At 38.4% G+C, this 24,808-nt stretch overlaps 1 protein-coding gene and 1 long non-coding RNA gene across 6 annotated transcripts in view; both read right to left on the bottom strand.

The window, feature by feature from the left end:
- LOC131684306 (TLD domain-containing protein 2) overlaps positions 1 to 24,808 on the bottom strand; it is a 688,368-nt gene that overhangs the window by 438,941 nt on the left and 224,619 nt on the right. The gene's annotated exons all lie outside the window — the stretch shown is intronic.
- Positions 679 to 7,174, bottom strand: LOC131684309 (uncharacterized). The gene is made up of 5 exons (XR_009304638.1): positions 6,936 to 7,174; positions 6,828 to 6,877; positions 1,426 to 1,508; positions 977 to 1,157; positions 679 to 922 (listed from the first exon to the last, which is right to left on the bottom strand). It is a non-coding gene; the product is annotated as an uncharacterized LOC131684309 (long non-coding RNA).

Raw genomic sequence — 24,808 nt, 5'->3', positions numbered from 1 at the left:
ATTGGTGCCATTTTGAAATCCAAGATGGCGACTTCCGGTTACCACAAAATACTGAAAACCACCATCAATATGAGGGTCATTTGAAAGGTAGTAATTGTTAGAAGGCGAAAATTGATGATTGGCGCCATTTTGAAATCCAAGATGGCGGCTTCCTGTTACCATAAAACACTGAAAACCGTCATCAATATGGGTGTCGTTTGAAAGTTAGTAATTAGTAGGAGGCAAAGATTGATTATTGGTGCCATTTTGAAATCCAAGATGGCGGTTTCCGGTTACCACAAAACACTGAAAATCACCATCAATATGGGTGTCATTTGAAAGGTAGTAATTAGTAGAAGATAAAAATCGATGATTGGTGCCATTTTGAAATCCAAGATGGCGCCTTCCGGTTACCACAAAACACTGAAAACCACCATCAATATGAGGGTCATTTGAAAGGTAGTAATTAGTAGAAAGTGAAAATTGATGATTGGCGTCATTTTGAAATCCAAGATGGCGGCTGGTAACAAAACACTTAAAACCACCATCAATATGGGTGGTTACCCCTCAGGTTTAAGAACAATTATTCACTAGTGGTCTATCCCCCATACGCTTGCTCATATGTCAGTGGCACCATAATTGCAAATGTGGCCACAGTCCCAGCTACAAATATATTTGAAATGAATTAATCATCAACAAAAAACAAAAAAAAAATGAATGCACAATTAAAATACTTGTCTCTTAGACAGCCAGAATTCTATATTATATTCCAGCCGGTATGACTAAAGTCAAATGGAATTGTAGTGGCTCGGAGCTCGGGTAAGCTACAGTCTTGTTCAAATGTTCCGTATTGCTCGATGTATCTGAAGTCAATAACCGAGATGACGTTGTTTCACCGGTGTTGACTATTGGAAGCCTCAGTTTGACATGACTGAATAGTTTCCTGAAAAAAATGTTATTATATATACGTTATACCACAACCACGTCTTAACCATACCTGAAGTCACCACGCAGATGCGAGGTCATCTAAACGCAACCAAGACCCATAGCAACAGGTGGAATATCGAAACAAGCCACGCGGCTCGCTACCAACGAGTTGCCGATCCACGAGGCAGCACGTCGAAGCCACGTGAACGGAATCGAACGACAGCAAGGAGTGCAGAGGCAGCAGAAATAATCTATAAAAAGTGGTAGAAATTAAATTAGTCTTATGGCGCTTTCGTTTGTTCTTGGTGCTACACAGATGTAGTGCAAAAAAAGAGATAGACTGATTACACTAAGGTTTGAATGAGTGTAGCACCGACTACACTGGTGTAGTGCAGAGTCAAAAACGAAAACGCCATTAGTTTATCTTCCAGTGTATCCACAAGTAACAGTGAATAAATGTCGTTTCCACGCCCACGATAACAACTTATATTACATGCAAAACTGTTCTTATTTACTTACCAAATATTTTGAGGAGAAAAATTTCTTCAATTATTTATTTGTTTTCCGTTCGTTGGCAACAAAAAGTGCAACTCGATCATCATCTGCAAAACGAAACGCGTCAGATTTTTAATTTTTAGTTTGTGTAATTTTGCAACATTTTCCCTTTAGATAGATTTAATAGGTGTTTGAAACAAGACGACCTAAAATGCACGGAATAAATTCTTCGATGCCGCACGCCATATTCTTTAGATTCGGAGTCACAGGACCGAATCAATTTTGCAACCCTGGGGGTATTGATGACAATGCTTTAAATATACGATTCGATTAATAGAATTAAATTAAAGGACTAGATTTAAAATAATAAATATCCTTACATATCCAACTGCTCCGGAAAACGATGCGAGGCTACCAAAATTTGTTTATATTTCTTTAACCGTATCCAGGCCTGCGTTGACGTTTTTCGTTTTCTCAGTTTTCTCAAACCACTCAAAAGAAATATCAAACTGGGACATCATCAAGCGGTAAGTGCGGTCAAATCTGAAGGGACATGAGCCACTCATTATAAAAGTGTTAAATGTACCACTATTTGCTATAACTTGTTCGTACGATTTACGTTTTGCCTTTCTCAATAGAAAACTGCTCTGAAAACCGTCTTTTCAACGGAGACCCGGAGGCTCGAGTGACATATACCATTCGATTCAGTTCGTCAATTCTCTGTGTGTATGTGACCACAATCTCACTCACTTTTCTCAGAGATGGCTGAACCGATTTTCATAAACTTAGTCTCAAATGAAACGTGCATCCTGTAGGCTGCTATCTGCTATTGAATTTATAATGGATCTGACTTCCGGTTCCGGAGTTACAGAGTGAAGAGTACGATCACGCAGAAAATGTTGATTTTAAAAAATTCTGTAATGAATGTATAAAGGTGAAAACTTTCAAACTGGTGCCACATCTACTTAGATTTGTAGTACTAGGTCACTAACAGCCATTCAAAGTCTCTTTGGTCACATTGGCCACCATCGTCGGTTCCGGAAGCCCCGGCGGAAGTATCCAAATTTAGAATTACAGTCTCATTGGTTTTTCGGAGATTCGACCAAACTTGGTCTCAAATGAAAGGTGTTTTATCCCCGTAAATGGCTATTAAATTTCATCTCGATCCGATTTCCGATTCCAGAGTTATGGGTTGTGGGGTGCGGTCACTAAGCAAAATCTGTTTCAAATCGAATATTCTAGGGGAATTGTATTGACCATTAGAAGGTAGAAATTGAGCAGCTTCTAGTGCTGCGAGGGAAGCTCCTATCTTTATGAAAAAAGAATTCGTGTTTCTTAACATCACTGTTTTCAAGGAAAAATAGTTTTGAAACCCTACGTGCACTAGAAAAATTTTGGGAATGAAAGGGTTAAAAGCAATAGATAGATGATTTGAAAAAAGGAAGAGCGTCAGTACGATGATTTCCATTTCACCGAATGCTAGTTTACGAAATGGATGATTCTAGAAACATAGTTATTTTTAATGGTACTATCGAAGTACTTAGAAATATAGGGAAGATCTGATATTATCAGCCACCGATATTGTCTGTGCCTGATTCAGTCTACCCCCGATTTTGTCAGTGCATTGACCCCATTCTGTCACCTCTTGCATGAAAATTTGTTTGATGGGCTCTATCAAACAAGCCAAGTCAATCGTCTTAGATTTCAAAATGGCGCCAATCGTCGATTTTTGGCTTCTACTAATCAATACCTTTCAAATCACAACCATATTGATAATGGTTTTTGATGTTTTGTGGTAACCGAACGCCGCCATCTTGGATTTCAAATGGCTCCAATCGTCAATTTTCGCCTTCTACTAATTACTACCATTCCAATGACACCCATATTGATGGTGGTTTACGGTGTTTTGTGATAACCGAAAGCGGCCATCTTGGTTTTCCAAATGGAACCAATCATCAATTTTCGCCTTCTTCTAATAACTACCTACCATTTTGGGTGTGATTTTCAGTGTTTTGTGGCAACCGGAAGCCGCCATCTTGGATTTCGGAATGGCACCAATCATTAATTTTTGCCTTCTACTAAACACTACATTTTAATTGACACCCATATTGATGATGGTTTTCAATATTTTGTAGTAACCGGAAGTCGCCATGATGGAACTCAAAATGGCGCCAATAGGGATCTTTAATTTGGAAAAATTATGTCAGTGTTTCATATGTACTGATAGCGGGTGTCCTCACGAGTACACTCATATCATTCTTAAACCTTAATTATTCTTTTCTGATTTTTAAATTTAAAAAAACCAAATTAAATTCAACCAACAGACAGTTGTTCTACTAAATGACGTAACTGCAAATATCTCGTTCGCCTCATTGTCAACCGGGTCAGCACCCCACACGGCATGATCTGGTACTTTTGCAATCCGCTAGCAGCCTGCCATCCCAAGTTTCATCTGCAAACTATGGTAGATCTGATAACGCAACCTATCCCAGTAAAGTTCAGCCGGAAATGAACTGGAATTCCGGCTGGTTCCAGTTCGTATTCCGGCTCCAGTGACACAACCGATTCTAACTAGAATCGGTTGTGTCACTGGAGCCGGAATACGAACTGGAACCAGCCGGAAATCCAGTTCATTTCCGGCTGAGTTTAACTGGGATAGAGTTGTGCAAGTCGCATGGGTTTGGATGTGTTATTGTCTTAAAAGGAAACAAACTAAAACATGTTTTTTCAATAGTTTTTGGACTAAAATTGAAAAAGAACTGAGATATTAACTCACGGTACTAATATGCATCAGAAAATGCCTTAACCCGCACACCCCTAAAGATCCCTATTATCAATTTTTGCCATCTACTAATTACTACCTTGCAAATGACACCCATGCTGATGGTGGTTTTCAGTGTTTTGTGATAATCGGAATCCACCATCTTGGATTTTTAAATGGCTCCAATCATCATTTTTTGCCTTCTAATAAACACTACCTTTCAAATGGCACCTATATTAACGGTGGTTTTAAGTGTTTGGTTGTAACCATAAGCCGCCTTCTTGAATTTCAAAAAAACGCCTATCTTCAATTTACGTCATTCAGAAACCTCCCAACTGCCATTATCCAAAAGGAAATGTTACCCGAAAATTCAAAAAAAAAATCTGAAAGTAAACGCAACACTTTTTGGTTCTAATCACCTACATTTTTTAGGTGTGCACACGCAGAAAAATAATTATTAAAGTCGAATAAAATGAGGGTTTTAACCCACAACAAGCAAATTGTTCAGTGTTCAATAAAAAATGTTTGTTAATTTAAATAAAACAATTGTTGAAATAACTCTGAATAATTTATTGGGTCAAACATGAAAAAAAGTTGAATCAAAAAAATGTTTTATTGATCTCATCATAACAACAATCGAAACAAAAATACAAATTTGTTGTTTCAATAAGTCCGTTTGGTTGCTTTAAACAATACAAATATTTGTATCAATACATATCAAACATTGAAATGAAAAAAAAACTATTTTATCAATTCAAATTGTACATTTCGTTGTTTTAAATATAAGAAACGTTCAAAATAATGGTTTTGAAATGTTGAGTCAACACCAATTTTGTTGCAAAATGTAATTATATTTGTTGCAGGGCATATAATTTCAACCATCGCTCCTTCACCTGGTACATTCGCATCAACTTCAGTAGTAACAATCGGTATATTTTCCGTGACACTATCGAGTGTCTCCTGTTCATCTGCAGAATTCACTTATTCTGGGCCAATTTCAGTAGCATCTATTTAATATCAAGGACTATTTAAGCGTGAAAAAACATCGCCACTGTCGCTGTAGCCCGACGAATATCTCGTACTACTAGAACTGTGTCTTCTGCAGAGTTATTCTATAAAATGAAGTTGAAAGCAAGCAAGACTCTATGGATGCGATCGTCTCTGTTCTATTCTTTGATGCGTCGAAAAATCCAACAGCAGATTTTTCGTAGCATTCGTTGTACCTTCAAATGAATAAATTGTTCTCAACTCATTGCGCAAGACTAAATACGTAACTTACCACTGAAGAATTTTGTTATGTTTAGAACCTTCGGCATAGCGACGGCCTACTCGCGTAAGACCATTACTTCCGCGGGATGCTTTTGCTCAGTTAGTTCCTCGGTCAAATGCTCGCTTGACATCGACTTCGAACGACTCAACGAATCCGGCAGTAATGCTAACTTGACCTTTGTTGCTATTGAATCCAACAAATCGCTGGAGAGTATATTTTCTTTGGGATTTTGTTTTCGATGTAACGCATCAAAAACAAATTACTTTCGATCGCTTCAGAATTCGATTGTTTGTCGCACGTGTAAACAACGTTCTTATTAGTTAGAACAAACTTTTATCTCTTTGTTTCAATCCAGCAAGGATTGTCGAACTAATACAGGAAGACTTTTGGAATCAATCAGACGCATGTTTATGCTTCAATCACTGATTTATTTGAAATAAACAATAATTTGGTTGATCTTCGAAAAACACAGATAACAAAACCTGTAAGATTAATGTAATAGATATTTTGGTTGATCCAACCCAAAAATCCATTTTAGTTTAATAAATTCCTTGATTTAAAATGAAAATTTTATCTTGATTAAAAGTGAAGAAATAATTTGTGGAATTAAACATAGATAATTCTTTTTCGTGCATTTAGTCACTTTTTCCCATCTTACGGTGACCGTCGTCACTCAAAATGATTATTGGAATCGCTCTGCCAGGTGACTTCTGTCACCTTGGGTGACTATAGTCACCTAAGTGACTGCGGTGATCGCTTTTTCGCTCTCACCTCACCAAACTAGGCGAGGTGACGCGTCATAACGGTGAGAAAACATTATTCTGTTTTTTAAATTTTAAACTTTTGTTTCATTAAACCTTTAGTAACATTGGAACCTTTGTTATTTTCAATCATTTGCTATATTCGACCTTTTATCATTCAACATTTCGTCGCATCTTTTAGAATTACCCCGTTTACTAAATTCACACCGCTTGAGGTTTTTGCCTGCTTTTGATCAATAGACTCGAATTAGAATTGTTGCATCCTGGAACATTTGGCATATAATTGCCAAACTGTATCGCTTTGTAGTTGCTATTGTTACTCATTACTTTAACCTGCGTGTGTCAGGGGCAACAAATGTCAATCTAATGGGCCCATCATATGTAAGAACGAGAAAATATTTAATCACCGCTAGCCGCTGCCATTGCCCTCTAGTAGTTATATTCTATTTTAACTCTAGCGATATGCATTTCAGACATTTCCAAAAAATATGAATCATCAACGTCCCATCATGAGTTCAATGTGTCTTTCGAGGTCCGATCGGGTTTCGGAATGATGCGGTGGCCGCTATTTAAGTACTATGAGCAACTCAACATGAACCCACAAGCAAAAAATAAACAACGTTTCAGTACTCACCGACTCATGTTTTAGATCCAGCGCTAATTGCTTTATCCTAAGTTTCTAGGCTGAAATAAATTAATCATTAATTTTAGTTGAAATTATTGCATTATGCATTATAATTACCATTCTTTTCCAGAGCCACTTCATGCAATTTGATTCACAACAATAACAATGGCTGTCAAAAACATTACCTACTACTTTGTTTGAAATGGACTACCCAAAATATAAGTACAAAGCGATGAACTTGAATTTGAGTAGACGTCATTATTCAATTCCTACCCAACACGAAGTTCACAGCGACCAACTCAAATTATGGGTAATCGCCATGTTCAAATTTCTACCTAATTTTGGGTTGCCCATGTATAAACTTTCCAGTGAGCAAATTTAGCCCAAAAAATAGGTAACTTTGATTTTCAGTGTAGCGAGCGATTGAGGAACCGGTTCGACCAATTATGCTTTAAATTTAGGCCTCTGCGATGGGAAGGATTGCCCCAGGATGTGCGGGGCTTCCGTATAATGATGCGCGGCCGTATATTTTTGCTGAATGGTTCGGTTTGCTAAATCAGTTCGATTTGCATGATGGTTTGTTTTTCAATTTCTTTACTTTCCAACATTTTCTGTCAATTATTTTTTCACTCACTTCTGGTTATTTTTGGACGATAACTTGTTCTCTATCGTCCTGTTTTATTGTACATGTTAAGCTTTTCAATTGTAAGTAAATTGGTACAACCACGTTTCGGCTGATATCGCAATTGTTTCTTCAAGAGAAGATTTTTTGAAAGGGAGCTAGGATCCAGAAAATCAAATTATTTTGATGACTTTATTTTAGAAGAACCACTTGAAGTTAAGAATCGGAAGCTTTTCTGTCCAAAAGTACACACTATCAGGAAGCGTTTCATTTTTTATCAAGAGGGTGACATGACGTCATTTTATCGTAGTCAATATAAGAACTTTGTTTGTAACAAAATTAACGAAATTTGTTCTAAAAACGAACGAGGAGCACTTTAGCTTGCAACAAATCACTAAAAATGTGCATTGTTTTCTGTGGCATAATACTACTGTTTTTGTTGATGACATTTCGGTTCTGACGTTGTAAAGTAAAGATTGACCCCCATCGATCGGTGGAAAAACGATGTTGCATATTGTCAATCTCTGTATGCAGAGATAGGGATATCAGTTACCTGTTTTTTATTGCTAAAGATAAAGTGTCTAAGTTGCGGTGTTTTCATCGGAACCCATCTGAACTATTCAAATATTCTAGTGTAGGTTGTTGGTCTGGTCGAGTAGAGGACAATACCAAGTATTAAAAATGTATTACTCCGTCAAAATCTTCAATTATTGTTGAAAAACCGTTTTTCGGTATTTTGATCACTAATAAATCAGATACATTGTCATTTTTAAACGATTTCGAACATTTCAACTGTTTTGAAAAACAGACATACAGGTCGGACTCGATTATCCGGGGATTTCAAAAAAAATTTCACCCCGGATAATCGAATCAAACTTTTTTGTGTTATTTTATGAATTTAAGCTTTATTCGCGAAGAAATTGGAAATAAAATGATGGTTAAATTTTCCTATTGTGGTAAATATAAATGTATTTATTCTAACCCTAATAGATTTTTCAGAATTTTAAGGTGTGATTTGTATTTTCAGTTGGTTTTCATTTATTCTAATAATTAAATTTTGTGGTCTTTTGACTTAAGTGCCAATACCTTATTTAGGGCTGGTGGTATCCAACGGGGAAAAACGATCGGAAATGGTGAGTGAAGCTAAGCAATCATGTGAAAAAAATTCCCCCCAGAGGCGAGACTCGAACTCGCAACCTTTGAGACTCCGGCCCAATGCTTAGCTTCACTCACCATTTCCGATCGTTTTTCCCCGTTGGATACCACCAGTCCTAAATAAGGTATTGGCACTTAAGTCAAAAGACCAAAAAATTGAATTATTAGTTTAATTCGAACGGGCGGGTTCGCTCCCGTCATACCTTTGTTCACTGGGCAAGGGACCAGAAATCAACAGTCTTCATTAGCTCTGTCACCCACCGAAGTACGATGGGTAATGAACTAAAAATTAGATATCACACGATAATATAAACCCGGGCCTTGGTATCTAGCGGGGAAATTAAATAGATCAAATGTGTTGTGGTGATCAGCTGCCGTTGTGTGTGATTCTCGCTTTGCAGGCAGGGTACGATCACTGTCGCCAGTGGGATAACCATATGTTATTTCTGGGATGTCACCATACCCAGGGATAGCATAAGGGTTATGCATTGGGCCGGAGTCTCAAAGGTTGCGAGTTCGAGTCTCGCCTCTGGGGGGAATTTTTTTCACATGATTGCTTAGCTTCACTCACCATTTCCGATCGTTTTTCCCCGTTGGATACCACCAGTCCTTTCATTTATTATTAATATACGTAACGAGTTAACAGTATGTATTAGTTGTTTATAGCTATTTGTGCAATAATTCTAAGACAAACTTTTTAATAAAGTGTGTCTTCTGTAATACAACACAAGATCGAATTTACCTCGATCACTCGTGTACTAGAAAAAAAAATAAAGTATGTAAGTAAACTGGGGGATCGTCTGTTTCTTGCATCCAGGTTAAAAGAGAAATAAAAATATGCATAGTTAGCATACTTTCTATTCCCGTCTCTTTTATTCTGCTGTGATTTTTATGCATTTTCTAGCATAGTATTCAATGAGTGGATAGACCGAATATGTCCAATGCATAAAATTTACAGCAGAAGAAACGAGAGGCAGAGAGAAAAGTATGCTATCGATGCATAAATAAAATTCTGCGTGTACAGAAGGTTACGTAGATGATGGGTTTCCGGCGGCCTCAGCGAGAAGTACTGCTGGCACCCTCTTTACATAGCCATCTATTTTTGCTTGAGCTACCCATGAATTGAGCTCGCCTCCAGTGACTGCCGAGTCTCTTATCAGAATTTGGTTAACCATTGCTCGACCAACTTTTTTCTACCGCATATAGGGTTTCAAAACTATTTTTTCTTAGAACTGTTGGTATCATTGAACACAGAGCGAGTAACCTGGGCTCATTAGCCAGGACAGGGCTAAACACTTTTGTCCCAACCCATCCCAGGAACCTAGGACCAAAGGAGTGACATTAATCCTCTGAGCTAAGCCACTCCTAACGATTTATCAAACCCCCATCAAATTGAAACGGTCGGTACGGTTGTCCACGTGCCTTCCTTATTCAAAGTTTGAAATAGTTCGTTAATTAAACTTTTCATTAAATGAATAATTTAATTGCCGTATAATTTTGAATCATCTTCACTTTGTACACCGCACAGTTGTTGGCCTGGCCGCTTTAATGATTGTGTCACATATCATATGTACCACGAACATTAGTATTCACAAGAAAAATTGTAGGCGAACGTCTGCAATTTTCCAGGATCCCTACAAGTATAGGCTGTGTATATGTAGACTAGACTAGAACTCTTGGTGTCATTAAACACGAGAAATCTGGTTAAATAAAAATAGGTGCTTCTTTCGCAGTGCTGGAAGCTGCTCAATATTCACCTCCCGATCAAGTCCAATTTCATGAAATAGGTAGTTTAAGGCAGTCTAAATTAGAAAGTTCTATCAGTTTTCAATAATATTTACACATATTAGGCTATGAAAATTTACCAAGATTTCATTTTTGCCATTAATATAAACTATCCCTGGCAGCACTGTTTCAGCGCAACCAAATCAGAATACTAATTGTAATAACTTCTGTTCTACTGATAATATTTAAAACTGTTAGTGCTCGAATGAAAGATATTAGTGCCAGCTATTAGCCTTCCTTGTCGAATGGGTATAAGATGCTATTGGAATTATGAGCATTAATCAATTGTTGAAGGGCATAAAAGAAGAAGAGCAATATTGTGTCAAAGTCCACTGGAGCTCAGAACATTTCGTTGAAAATAGGAACATGATTCTATCAGCATCTTGAGTAAATCATAATCTTCAGCAGAATACTATTTTTAGCAGGATTCTACCACATCCTTGAGAAGCTTTTCTCTAGAATCCTACATCAAAATTCAGAGAAAAAAAAACCGTAGAAATACGGATAAGGATTCAATCGAAATTTTGAAATAGATTCCATCAGAATACTAAGAAAACTTCGATCAGAATCCTAGAATCCAAACAGAATCCTAAAAAGCATTTCATCATTATCTCAAGAGAGTGCCAGAAACTGTGTAAGCAAGGCCTGTAGTAACCGATATGTGTATTACGAGAAAAATGTACTTTTAGGTTAAAACTAAAAAGTTGCATATTTGGCAATACTGCCGTAAAACCTAGCATTTTTTTTTTGACGTAGGACTACGTCTTTGTTTTCGATATAGGGGTGCACGTTGCAAATTCTACAAAAATGTTATGTAACGAAAAGTGGTCCAATTTTAAACGCATATAATTCAGCCATCTCACGATAAATTTTCAATTTTTTTGCGCAAATCGCCCCGAAATATTTCTAAGAATAGATTCCAATAGATAAACCCAAAGATTTTTCATATCATAGCATTAAAAAATTAAATAATATACAACCTTGTCAAAATATCGCGCATTTACACACAGAAGATAGCGCTTGCCAAGCCCTGTACGACGGATTGGTGTACCTAGCGCGCAACGCTTCTATGAATGACGTCATCATCGACTATTTAAAGAACGGACTTGGCCAGACACGCTCAGTTCCCTGTTGAACGGCTGGTGAAACAGATCACTGCGCTGTGTTTTTTACAGCCAGTGTAGCTGAGCTAGAAGTCCGTTACACTGGCTGTGGAGGGACGCTATCTTGTGTCGTCCAACAGGCGACCGCTCCAACTGCTTTCTAAATGCCGCTGTAATGTTGCCAGTAAATTTTTGGTTTAACTAGCACATGTATTTGCTATTTGCGCTTGAAATTAAGTAATGTAGTGGTAGTAATAAGCTTCCCATTTTGGTTTAAACGCAAGGACAGTTTTTAAAACAGGATTTGATTAATTAGTTTAGCTCATCTAAGCAATTTTATCAATTCTGTAATTTAAAAGGAATTTTACGGAACTTGGTGAATTTGGCCCCACTTGCAACTGGTATAATCAACCTGCACAAAGTGTTGCATAACGCAGGGCTGTTTTTTGGAACAAAATGTGTTATCATTCAGCCCTTCGCTATGCAAAATTACGATATTATGGCAGATGGGCTAAGCGCGGCCGTTCCGTTCAATTGGGGAAGGCCGCGTGGAATTTTGGTGAAATGCGCTAATAGTGTCGTGGTGGTACTAGTTGTCTTTTTCGCTCTACCCATCATCATCAGCGTTGACTCATTTTGCATTGTACGCTTGGGTTCAATGTTTGGGGCGAATGTGTTGGTAGGTAGGGGAACTGGCGGTAAAATGATCACGTTAAGCAAAGTCATTATTTTCTAACTAATAAGTGAATGAGATATTACAATCACCTTATGTTGCTTGTTAGACATGTTTTGTACATATCTGGTAAAAATACTTCGTCATAAACACATTTTTTCAAACATGATTCTTGATTTCTAAACATGTCCAAAAATGAGACATGGTTATAGCGAGTGGGTAAAATGAACATATGGCGGTGGTAAAATGAACAGCTTCTGGTGACCTGCAAAATGTCCTGTATGTATGCAATGCGCAGCGTTGGAAAGAATTTTCCGATCAATGCTAATATCCCAACAAATCATGAGCTTTGCATACACACAGGGCATTTTACAGGCAAAAAAAATTGTCACGGAAGAATTGAATTTTCATGACATAATATTAACCATTTTACAATCCTGTGGCATCGAAACACATCTACAAACTTGTGGTTATCCATGGGTGTTTGAACTTTTAGGATCTGTTTGAGAGCAACTAGAAAGCTTGTTCTATACATGAGATGTGATTATATTGTCTAAAATTTGATTTTTCTTCACCGGTCCGGGTGTTTTTCCCACACACTAAGTACTAAGAAAATAAATATTTTACATTAAATAGTATAGTCCTTCGTCTGCAGTTCGTGCAACCCCATAGGGCTGCCTCTTGTAGTTTTTAAATTCAATGAACAAATCCCTCAAAAATCATCTCTCTGATTCTAGTGCAAACAGTACCAGAGATATAATCCGAAGAACAACTATTGTTTGAAATAATTTATTAGAATTAGGTGTGTTCGCATTGGCCGAGGGGTTATTAAAAATTACACAATAATTTAGGATATTGTATATTGTACACCAACCTAAACTCCGCACTTTCAAAGTGCGAGTGATCTCAAAACTGTGACCTGTCAAAACACATGTATTTCAATTGATAGAGATGGTACTTTCATAGACAGACCAGTCGAACTAACCAGTCTATAAGAAAAAGTTAAAGGAAGAATGGTAAGTGCTCAGTGCGCTTAGAACCCAGTTTTTAGTGCCACAAGCAATATCGGCTCTAGATAAACAATTTCTTCAAAACTAGTTCCAATCCGTGAAGGTCGATTTCAAGTTTTGGTTTTTGGACACTACGCGAAATAACCCATATATAAGCTATTTTCGAGGTAGGCCAAATTTTGAGTAGAGGTTAACCCTAGACCCCCCGATATTGACCGCAATGATCGAATTAGCACTATAATCAGACATTCTAGTTGAAATTTGAATTTTTTTTCGAAGCACCCGGATAATCGAATCATTTTACCCGGATAATCGAATCACGGATAATCGAATCCCCGGATAATCGAGTCCGACTTGTACTGACAAGTGTAATTGCAGAAAAAATCTAGCGAGTTTATTAGATGGTTATCCAAAATTCGTTCATGTTTATGATTGTTTTCTACTTTGTCGAACATATTGCATAAAATTAGTTAAGGAATTTACATTTCGGCTTCGTCTCATCAGAATCTGACACGAGCTTAGTGACATAACTAACTAAGCTAGCGATGGATTGACGCCAGCTCCAAAAATGAAAAAAACTGGCATCTTGGTGGAGTTGGTTACGCCGCGTACAGCCAGCGCGCTCGACAGAAAAAGACAATCACGACGTAGAAACTGCATCTTGTTGGCGAAATGACGCCAGTTCACTTTGGAGAGTGGGAACAGATAGGTTTTTGAAATAACTTTAATAGTATTATCACAGTATTAAAGTATTGTGTACGATAGACGAGATGAAGGATAGTGCAATAAATTGCTCCATCTCTCAAGCAGGGTGGCCAACCCTACGGATTTTTCCGTAGATTTAACGAATTTCTGTCCTTTCTACGGATCTACGGATTAACTTGCAAAATCTACGGAATTGTGTCACTTCCTTGCACGCAAGATTTGTTTATTTTCATGGTATTTCTCAACTCTGACATCAAATAGACAATCATGCTTTGCTCGATTGGGTTCCGAAACCAATTGGAGTACAGAGCAACGCTAATTCCTAGAATATACGATGTGAGTTTTTTCTCCTGAAGACAAATGGGAAATGTTATCTTGCTACCTATTTTGAGCCACTCTTGGTTAAAAACGCGGATAATTTCTTCGTTGCTAAACAAATTCATTAAATATTATCGGACCTATAACTTTCTGGCGTTAGTGTGATAGATCATCGATGAACTAAATAGATTATACCCATCGGAAAAGTAGTAATTAGTATTATGGGACAGTACACTGACGAAGGAGGTGAAACAAACATTGGGATATTTTGTGAACTAGAAAATCTTGTTCAAATTGATGCAATATAACTCTTTTTGTCTGGCAATTTAAAAAATCTCAATGAAGTACATTTTGTAGTGCATAACTGAATTCAACTTTTAAACCTTGAACATGTTCGAAGAAGTTGTTAAGATCTATATTGAGTTATCTATGATGATTAGAATCTAATTTTCATTCCGGAATCAGGTGTGTGACATTCCGGAACGTTTAGCGCTAATGAAAATAGAAATAGAAAAAGAAACTACCTACAAGACCAACGCTTGATTTTGGCAATACAACTTGCGAGCTTATTGATTTATTTATTCATCTATTGATTTGAAAGCGATCGTAGAGCAGTGGAAGAGGCTTTTGTGCCTTTTAAAAGAGAGGCTGCCAATATTGATTGACTGAGTATAAATTCTGTAAAATAAAGTAATACTTGGTAGAGAGCCAGGTCGCCAGCACGGTGTTGGTTCCCAGAGAGGAATGGGCGCAGTATGAGGTTGATGGCGAGTTCATATATCTTGGAAGACTAGTGACATGTGATAACGAAGATAGCCGTGAGATAAAATGCGATTTGTGGCTGTAAATAGCAATTTCCACGATTTGCGTATACAGCTGAAGTCGTGTCGCCTACGGACACACACACAAAATTTTCTCCGTGTAATTCGCTGGTCCTCCCTGTTACTCTGTACGAATATGAGGCGTGGTAAAGAAAATAGATTATCGACTGGTTGGTGTACACAAACATGCTGACAATTGGTCGCGCATGTAACTATTTTTCCTGAAAAGAAAACAATAAATCTTTATTCAGTTGTGAACCTGATTGGTGCAGATCCCGCACTCGATGAATAGGGAGCGAATCTTTTTCGTTCAGAATTGGAACAAAACTTTGGGCAGAAATCGTCATGCCACCACACCGATGGTCGATTTTTTTCGAATAAACGAGGAAATTCGATGCGATATACTTTAGACTTTACAAGAAAAGTATGCCAGTAATGCGTTTCTATGCAGAAAATAGTGGGACTATACAATTCACTCACATTCAACGATGCATTCCTAGGTGCACTAGTGTCATGCAAAAATTATACTCTTGGATCAGAGAGAATCAAACTCATTTTTTGAAGAATGTGCCTAATCCAAGAAACAGTTGATAATTGAATTTATATAATTGGTTTCTGCAGAAGAGTGTTGGTCCACGGGGCTGGAGATAAGAAACATTGCTTGTTTTTCATAAACTGGGATAATCAGCTTTCTACCACAATTCGTATCGGCCGATTGCATTCTACTAAGCCTAGAAAATTTGGTGAAGGTAAACGGCGTGTTATCAAAATTCAATTTGCGTTTCGCAAAAGGAAGGATACGAATGATTGTATTGCACAGCTTTCAACGCTCTAAAAAGTAAATGTTTTCTGTAGTCTTGGCCAATAAAATAGCTTACGTTTCAGTAGCAATTGTTATCTTATTCGTTATGTTGTTCGTATAATTTGATGTCAAATACGCACACTACCTTTTCTAATAGCGATACACCGATTAAAATTAATGTTCTCTCCGGTCTCTTGGTGATTCCAATAATTCCAATGACAACATAAAAACAGATTTGTGTTCCAAAGACAAAATATGAACTAGTTCTTGAAAAATATTAAGTGAGCTACTGAAAAAACACCCCAAATTCCAATTCAGCTCTTCATTAACATGAGAAAGTGAAACTATAATTCCGAGATAGTAAAACGCTACAGCAATTAGGATTAAAAATTAAAATTCGCATGCCACAGTTCCTCAAAAAAACTGGATTCTGGTGGGTTAAACTGAAAATCTACGGATCCCTTACAAAAGTGACACCACTGCTCACAAGTGCAAAAATCAACTTGTTCTCCTCCCTCAATCTCCCCAAGAATTAAATTATACCCTCAAGAGTCTTCTGGACACTGGCAGGTTTTCTTCAGGCAGAAAGTTAAGCACCTGAGTATCACGCGATATAGAAATTGATGGAGTTTTTCACCGAACCCAGCCTCGCTACAGAGGATCTGCTGATACATGGTGTTAGTTGTTTCAAGAACATTCTTTTTTTTTATTTTGTGGCACCCTGTAATTATTTATACAATATATTGTCAAAAAAGTTTTCATATGGCGATTTGGCAACATTCACAATAAGTTCCACGGGCCTCCCACAAGCACATAAACTCTAAGGCAACTTGCAGACGGTTAGGCTTTGAAGCTGGGCGTCGATTTTCCTACGGAAAAAACAAAACTGGTTGTTTTTTCAAGAAAGTGTGATCCAGTTCAGCTTCAGCTTCAGATGGTTGGTAGAACAAAAACCCAGAATCTAGCTGTCAAACTCCTTGGGATTCCCGAATCCCGGGAAATTGTGTTTTCTCCTGCCCAAGATTCGGGAATTCCGGGAAAGATTTTTTAATTTATTCCCAAAATCTTACTTTCTGCAAAAAAATCTGCAGGCTCTATCTCGACCGGCATACACTTGGAGTAGGTAGCAATTGTAAATTATACCTTTTCAACTGGTTGGCAGATCAGTGGGCAATATATCTTTGAACTCAGTAATATGCAGACACGTTTTGTAATTTTTTATGTATTTATTTATTCGTCTTCGGCACATACCGTACAGATTACTCTTAATACTATCGTTAATGTCAATGTTAAAAAAATTTAATTGCTAGCTTATAAAATTAAGGTGTCCAAAACTTACGCAAGCTTTTGCTATAGAATGTTCATGTTTTCATCCCAAAATCGACAAATTCGCAGACTATTGCCGCGAAGCATTTCTCCACAGTAACTTTAGTGATGCGCATGATATCTCCGTAACCGATGAACCAATTTTTAGATTTGTCAAAAGTTCTTTCTTATTTTAAGGACTAGATCTTCAATAAAAATGTTTGCAAACAAAGATTAGTTTCGGAAATCGAGTTGTTTCTTTAAAAAATTTCAAAAATTTGGATGGTTTGCAAAGGTATTGTTGTATGATTTGTAAACTTCCTTGGCCTGATTCAAAGTTTGTACTAACAGGTAGTTGTGATCAATAGAATTACAAAATTGCAAAAAAATCGTGCTTAACGCACACACTATTTTAAATAAGGAAATTTTTCCGGGCGTCTGCAGAAATATTTGGTCTGTTCATAGAATGCATATTTCGTCCAATGTGTGAGAATTGTAACATCATTTTTTTTCTTTTTCATTTCGACTAACATTTTTTGATTTTTTAACGACATTCAATTAGCTAAAGATTACTAGGTAGAGAAAGTTATGAAAATTTAAAGCCATTGTACTCAAGCGAGAGCAAGGATGTGAAATATACCGATCGGAAAACTAGAAGTGGCAGAGTGATTAGAAACAGGCCTAAAATCTTACAGGCTAATCTTTTGTCTTCTGTTGGCAGGAGTCGAGTTAAGGGGAGCGTCTGGTGTAAAGTGCATAAAACTAAAGTTATTTTGTTTTACGATTTTGAAGGCAAGGCAACAATAGATCTTGTGTGTAATGTTAGGATTGCTTTAAACATTCATTGTGTGCGAAAAAAATATTTTCAGTCACACAGAGCCACACATACGAACGTTCCAAGAGTAGACGTCCAACCAATTCCAAGTCGAGGCGCGCCGCGACGAGCACGATAACTCTCGATACAATTGACTGATACGGGAAATTCAATACATTTTGTAAAGCTTAGGCTTGTAGTTAGTCGTTGAATCACAAAAAATAGAAAAAAAACTCGAGTTTCGGAAAATGGCTTCATAAAAACCGAAAAATCTCATATTTTACTGTAAAATTCGCTCGATTTTCTTCAAAATAATAAATAGAAAAAAAAATTATTCTGTTTTCTGTCGTTCATCGACAGCCTATACATATTGGGAATCCTCATAAAAAATCAAGTCAATTCGTTGATTAGTTTTTGAGTTATCGTGTTCGCCAATTTGAAAAACGCGGTTTCGAGAAAAAACCACATAAAATTGCATCACGGAAAAAACGCTATAGAAACTGACCCATTGGATATTTTCTCTTGAAAATTTGGGTAGAAGTAGTTTAGAATGTATTGTTTACACTGTATTTTTTTATCGCTGTCAGTTTTTTGAAAATTGTTGACAATATAAAAGATATGCTTAAAATAAAAGAAGTTCAGCGTGGCCATCGATATTGCGGGAGACCTTTCTAGACGTTCAATACTAACAATTAAGCGGATAAAAACGAAGTCGATTATTTTTACCCTCTACACCAGACGCCCCCCTTAAGGCAGCATAACTACGAATCAGTAAATTCTACCAACATGTCTCCTGGCAAAGACAGAATTGTCCCTCTTTAGACACAGCCACCACCTTACACACTGTAGCAAACCCGCTATCACTGATAAGCGCAATGGCAATAATCTAATAAAAACTCATCCCGGCATTCGAAGAGCAAACAGAGATGATCAGTATCATTTCATTGACGCTAATCGTCGACAGGTCTTTAGTGGTGATCTTACGTGGCTTCTTTTATTTCGGTTCTCACGGTAAAGAGGGACAAGTCTGTCTCTAACAGGAGGCATGTTGGTAGACTTGAGTGATTCGTAGTTATGCTGCCTAAGCACGACTCCTGCCAAACAGAAGACAAAAGATTAGTCTGTCAGATTTTTAGTTTCTAATGACCCTGTCACTTCTAGTTTACCGATCTGTACATTTCACATCATTGCTCTCACTTGAGTACTATGGTCCCAAATTTTCATAACTTTCCCTACCCAGTAATCTCTATCTAATTGAATGTCGTTAAAAAGGCAGCAGTTTACATACATTGACTGTATCTATAATTCCATAAAACGATAAATGTTCTAATATAATTATCACTGATGTATTTCTAGTTTTTATTTTATAAACCAAATGACCTTAAAAATTTTCTTATAAAAAATAGATCGCGAATTCCTTTGTACGAACCATGTCAACTATTTGTCAGGAATGTTTGAACTTTCTCATGTTATAGAATGAATAAGAAGAGACATAACCGCAATGAAGTTGAATACACTTAAGTTTTTCCCTTCTAAATTGCGCCGTAAATCGTTGTTGGAATCTCCGAGTAAGTCTTTTTGTATTTGTTTTTTTTTTTTTTTATTTTCGTAAAAAGGGTATCATGGGGGAGAATAAGTTCTAGTTTTCAAATTTTCGGTTATATGTTATAGAGCTATCAAAATAATGAACTGAACTGAACCACTCTAGAACGGGTCCTTAGGTCGTTACTTAACTCAAAATTATTTCCTCCAATCAATTGAACCTGAGTGAAAGTGCTGAATACTCTTTATATATTTTAAACACTGCTTAAACTTACTTTACATGAAACAACAAAGAGAATGGCAGCGTACATCAGTTTTAAAGCTCGAAACTAAACTGTTTTGAAATAATAGATCAAAACCTTCTGCTGGGTATGTGATGGTTTCCGTTCCAATCCCACTTTTAAAATCCTATATTAAAGATTATGCTGCTTAATATATCCTACGGAATTCGAGTGACATAAATTACTAATGCTTACAAATGCTAATGCTATGATAATAAAAAAACCAATCAGTGCTTTATTTTTCTCAGATAGTATTACTGTTGGGTTGACTACCAAGAATCGCTATAGATTAGCTTCGCAACTTGTTGAAATCAAATCAATGCTAAAACTGCTCTAACATAACTCAATCTCCCGCCTTTCAGTAGGCGCAAATACAATTCAATCCGCCCGCGCTTTATAAATACCGACAGAAGTATGTTGTCAGATGCCTTTGTGATAAAAAAGGCATTACGTATATACGAAATATGCAACGTCTGTATCAATTAGCTCATTGCCCTGAGCACCTACGAACTGCCGAACACTTTTTGGCACGAGAATTTCACCCATATCAACGCAACACACACTAGCAGAAAAATAAATCAGTTTATCTCAACGCAACACATACGCGTCTCACCGTCTGCAGTGTTGAACTCAATCCAAACCTACCTTACCCAACCACATTGTTAATTATTGTGCGAACACGGCTCGAACCTATCACAAATCCATACTCGTTCGTGTGAATGCAATGTTTCAAATCGCATAACAGGATGACAGCGCACGATAAACAGCAAGGAAACGGGTACAAGTTGTACCCGGTTTAACTGCGTGAGGGTTAATGACACCACTACCGAAAATCCATAGCGGCTACGGCATGTTTAACAGACCGGACCATATATTCATGATGTCGATCGTTTGGCATGCGAGAGACGAATGAGTGAAGAATCAGACACGGGCACCTCGATTTATAAACTACTCGTATTTGATTGAGTCACTTAGGTGTGAGTGTACCAACTTTGCTGAAAATCCATAGTGTGCAGCGCTTATGAAACCATCTGGGCAATGCAGTCAACGTGTTGCTCGTTTTACATGTGAGCATCGGCTGACATGAAAAGAATGAGCGGAACCTGCATAAATAACCTTCCCGTATGTGATAAACTCTCTTTGAGCGGCTTTGTTAGAAAAAAAGCTTGTCCATTTCGCATTTTCCTCGTCGTTCTGGAAAGATTTTCTGAAAATCCGTTGCGAAATTGAATACAAAAACCACGCGCTCATATTTTCAAACAGATAGTGCAAAACTATAGCGATTTCGTTCAGTACAACGGAAGTTATTCGCATTTAAAGACCAGGAAAAATATTTCAGCAGAAATTTTTAAAAACGAGTCCCCAGTATTGAAACGTTAAAAGTATTCTACTTCAAAAAAGCTCTCAAGAAAGGATTTATTTGAATTTGGATCCTCGAACGTTTCGCGGTGTTTTTTTTTTATTCAAATCGTTTATTTGATAAGGCACGTTGCGTTAGCTTAAAGGTGCCAATTTTGTTTTGTTTTACATTTTAAATTGCTTAAAACTAGGGGATTACATATTGATTTTTTTTAAAATGAAACTAATGCGATTTTATAGCTATCTTATATATCTACACAAGGGGATAATATTGTTTTCGTAAGATTAGGGGGGTCATTTAGTTTTTGTGGCAATATGGTTTGACATTTTTATCAGTGATTATTGGAGCAAATAATGTTTAATTAAGGGGGACAATTTTTTACGACTAACTTAAAACTAGGCATAACTAGAGGGCATGATTGAATTTTGTAAAGATTCGTAATTATAGTTATTTTTGTGGGTAGTAGAGTCGGGCAATTTCAACGAGATTATATAATATAATAGTTAAAACTAGAAGAGACAAGAAGAGCTAAATGCTTCGTGATGATATTGGGGGGGGGGGGGGGGGTAGGGGTGTTACTTCTGGGTATAAGAGTCAGGGGAGGGAGGGTAGACAAAGATGGCAGGGAGAGAAAATTATTTCAGTTTCAGGCATCGTGAGATCAACGGATGGATTACAAACTCGGGTGGCCTTCATCAGGGGAATCATGTACTGGGACGCCGCGTGGTCCTCCTCAAGATGGCAGGGGTTTTTCCAGACGATTTCGTAGTACGGCTCAGATGTGGATCGGCTACATTTCGAGTTAAGCGTGTTATGTTCGTGCCGTAGGTCCCGTGTTTGTTGGCTCATTCGATACAGATGCTTTGATACAGGTGGAAGAGAGTTCTGAGAATGACAAGGAAAATAAGAAGGGGCAGTTAGACTTGTATGTTGATGGTTTTGAGGAACGTGTATATAAGGGACATATAGAGGACATCGCGGCTTGCCAGCACATCTCGAACCGGGACGTTGGTTGGTCTTCCTCGGGCCCGCAGGGTATCCATTAGCCGAGACCTAGCGGAACTGTACTCGGTGCACGCCCAGACAATGTGCTCGATGTCGTGATAGCCGTCGCCACAAGCGCAGATACCACTATCCACGAGCCCAATACGCCGGAGATGTGCATCCAGCGTGTAATGGTTTGCCATGAGTCGCGATATCACACGAATGAAGTCACGACCCACATCCATCCCCTTGAACCAAGGTTTCGTCGATACCTTAGGGATTATCGAATGTAGCCACCTTCCCAGCTCCCCACTGCTCCACGAAGTTTGCCAACTTTCGAGGGTTCTCTGATGAGTAATACTGAAAAATTCGCTGAAGCAAATTGGTCTTTCGTAAACGTCTCCTTCTAAGGCACCCACCTTAGCTAAGGAGTCTGCCTTCTCATTGCCCGGAATGGAGCAATGAGAAGGGACCCATACCAAGGTAATCTGGAAAGAGTTGTCAGATAAAGCACTCAGTAGCTCCCGTATTTTCCCCAAAAAATACGAGGAGTGCTTGCCTTGTTTCATCGAGCGAATAGCGTCAATGGAACTGAGGCTATCCGAAACGATGAAGTAATGGTCTGCGGGTAATGTTTCAATGACTCCAAGGGTATACTGAATGGCAGCTAGTTCTGCGGCGTAAACTGAAGCAGGGTCACTGAGTTTGTAGGAGGCGGTGAACTTTTGATTGAAAATACCGAAGCCAGTGGATCCTTCGAGGTTTGATCCGTCAGTATAAAACATCTTAGAAGAGTCGACTTCTCGGAATTTATTATAAAAAATGTTTGGAACCACTTGTGGGCGTATGTGGTCCGGAATTCCACTAATCTCGTCTTTCGTGGATGTGTCGAAGAAAACAGTAGATTCAGAAGTATTTATGAAATGCACACGGTTGGGATTGTAAGAAGAAGGGTTAATATTCTGCGCCATGTAGTCAAAGTACAGGGACATGAAACGGGTCTGAGAATTGAGCTCAACAAGCCTTTCGAAATTTTCAATCACGACCGGGTTCAAGATATCGCATCGAATGAGCAATCGATATGAGAGTTCCCAAAATCGATTTTTCAACGGGAGAACGCCCGACAGCACTTCGAGACTCATCGTATGGGTCGACTGCATGCACCCTAAGGCGATACGCAAACAACGATACTGAATTCTTTCGAGTTTGATGAAATGTATGTTCGCGGCGGAGCGAAAGCAGAAGCATCCGTATTCCATTACCGACAGTATCGTTGTTTGATACAACCTAATTAGGTCTCCTGGGTGGGCACCCCACCATGTTCCGGTTATTGTACGAAGAAAGTTGATCCTTTGTTGGCATTTCTGTTTCAGATACCGAATATGGCATCCCCAAGTACCTTTCGAGTCGAACCAGACCCCTAGATATTTTACTGTGAAGACCTGAGCGATAGTTTGACCCATTAATAGAAGCTGTGCTTGTGCTGGTTCACGCTTCCTTGAAAATACTACTAGCTCAGTTTTCTCCGTGGAGAATTCGATACCCAGCTTAATAGCCCAAGCAGACAAATTGTCCAGGGTATTCTGTAATGGTCCTTGTAGATCGACAGCTTTGGGTCCCGTAACAGACACCACGCCATCGTCTGCAAGTTGCCTTAACGTGCAGGAATTGTCAAGACATTCATCAATGTCGTTGACATAGAAATTGTATAAAAGGGGGCTTAGACATGAGCCCTGGGGAAGGCCCATGTAGCTAAATCGTGATGTCGATAAGTCACCATGCGAAAAATGCATGTGCTTTTCCGACAACAAGTTTAGTAAAAAGTTGTTTAAAGTCGCTGAAAGACCATGCTGGTGCAGCTTCTCTGAAAGAATGTTGATCGAAACTGAATCAAAAGCCCCCTTAATATCTAGGAACACTGATGCCATCTGCTCTTTGCTAGCATAGGCCATTTGAATTTCAGTTGAGAGCAACGCAAGACAATCGTTCGTCCCTTTGCCTTTGCGAAAGCCAAATTGTGTATCTGACAGTAAGCCATTTGCTTCGACCCAATTGTCGAGGCGGGATAGGATCATTTTCTCGAACAACTTCCGGATACAGGATAGCATTGCGATCGGACGGTACGAATTGTGGTCGGAGGCTGGTTTTCCTGGTTTTTGGATGGCGATGACCTTCACTTGTCTCCAATCGAGTGGGACAATGTTAGCCTCGAGAAACTTATTAAATAAGTTCAACAAGCGTCTCTTGGCAGAGTCAGGCAGATTCTTCAACAAGTTGAATTTGATTCTGTCTGGCCCCGGAGCTTTATTGTTACACGACAAGAGAGCAAGTGAGAACTCCACCATCGAAAAAGGTGTTTCGTTCGCGCTATCGTGAGGAGACGCGGCGCGGTAAATCTTCTGTGCCGGGGCGGAATCCGGACAAACCTTCTTGGCGAAATCGAATATCCAACGGTTTGAATATTCCACGCTCTCATTAGTACTGTTTCGATTTCGCATACGTCGGGCTGTTCCCCAAAGAGTGCTCATCGATGTTTCTCTCGTTAATCCGTCGACGAACCGGCGCCAATAATCGCGTTTTTTGGCTTTCATCAAACTCTTCATTCGCTTGTCTAACGTCGCGTACTGTCGAAAACTGGCGGGTAACCCGTCGTTCCGGAAGGTCTTAAACGCGGCGGCCTTCTCTGCGTACACGTCTGAGCACTCTTTAT

The sequence above is a fragment of the Topomyia yanbarensis genome, chromosome 2 (genome assembly GCF_030247195.1).
Source record: "Topomyia yanbarensis strain Yona2022 chromosome 2, ASM3024719v1, whole genome shotgun sequence".
Taxonomy (NCBI): Eukaryota; Metazoa; Arthropoda; class Insecta; order Diptera; family Culicidae; genus Topomyia; species Topomyia yanbarensis.
This window is presented reverse-complemented; position numbering and strand designations above follow the sequence as displayed.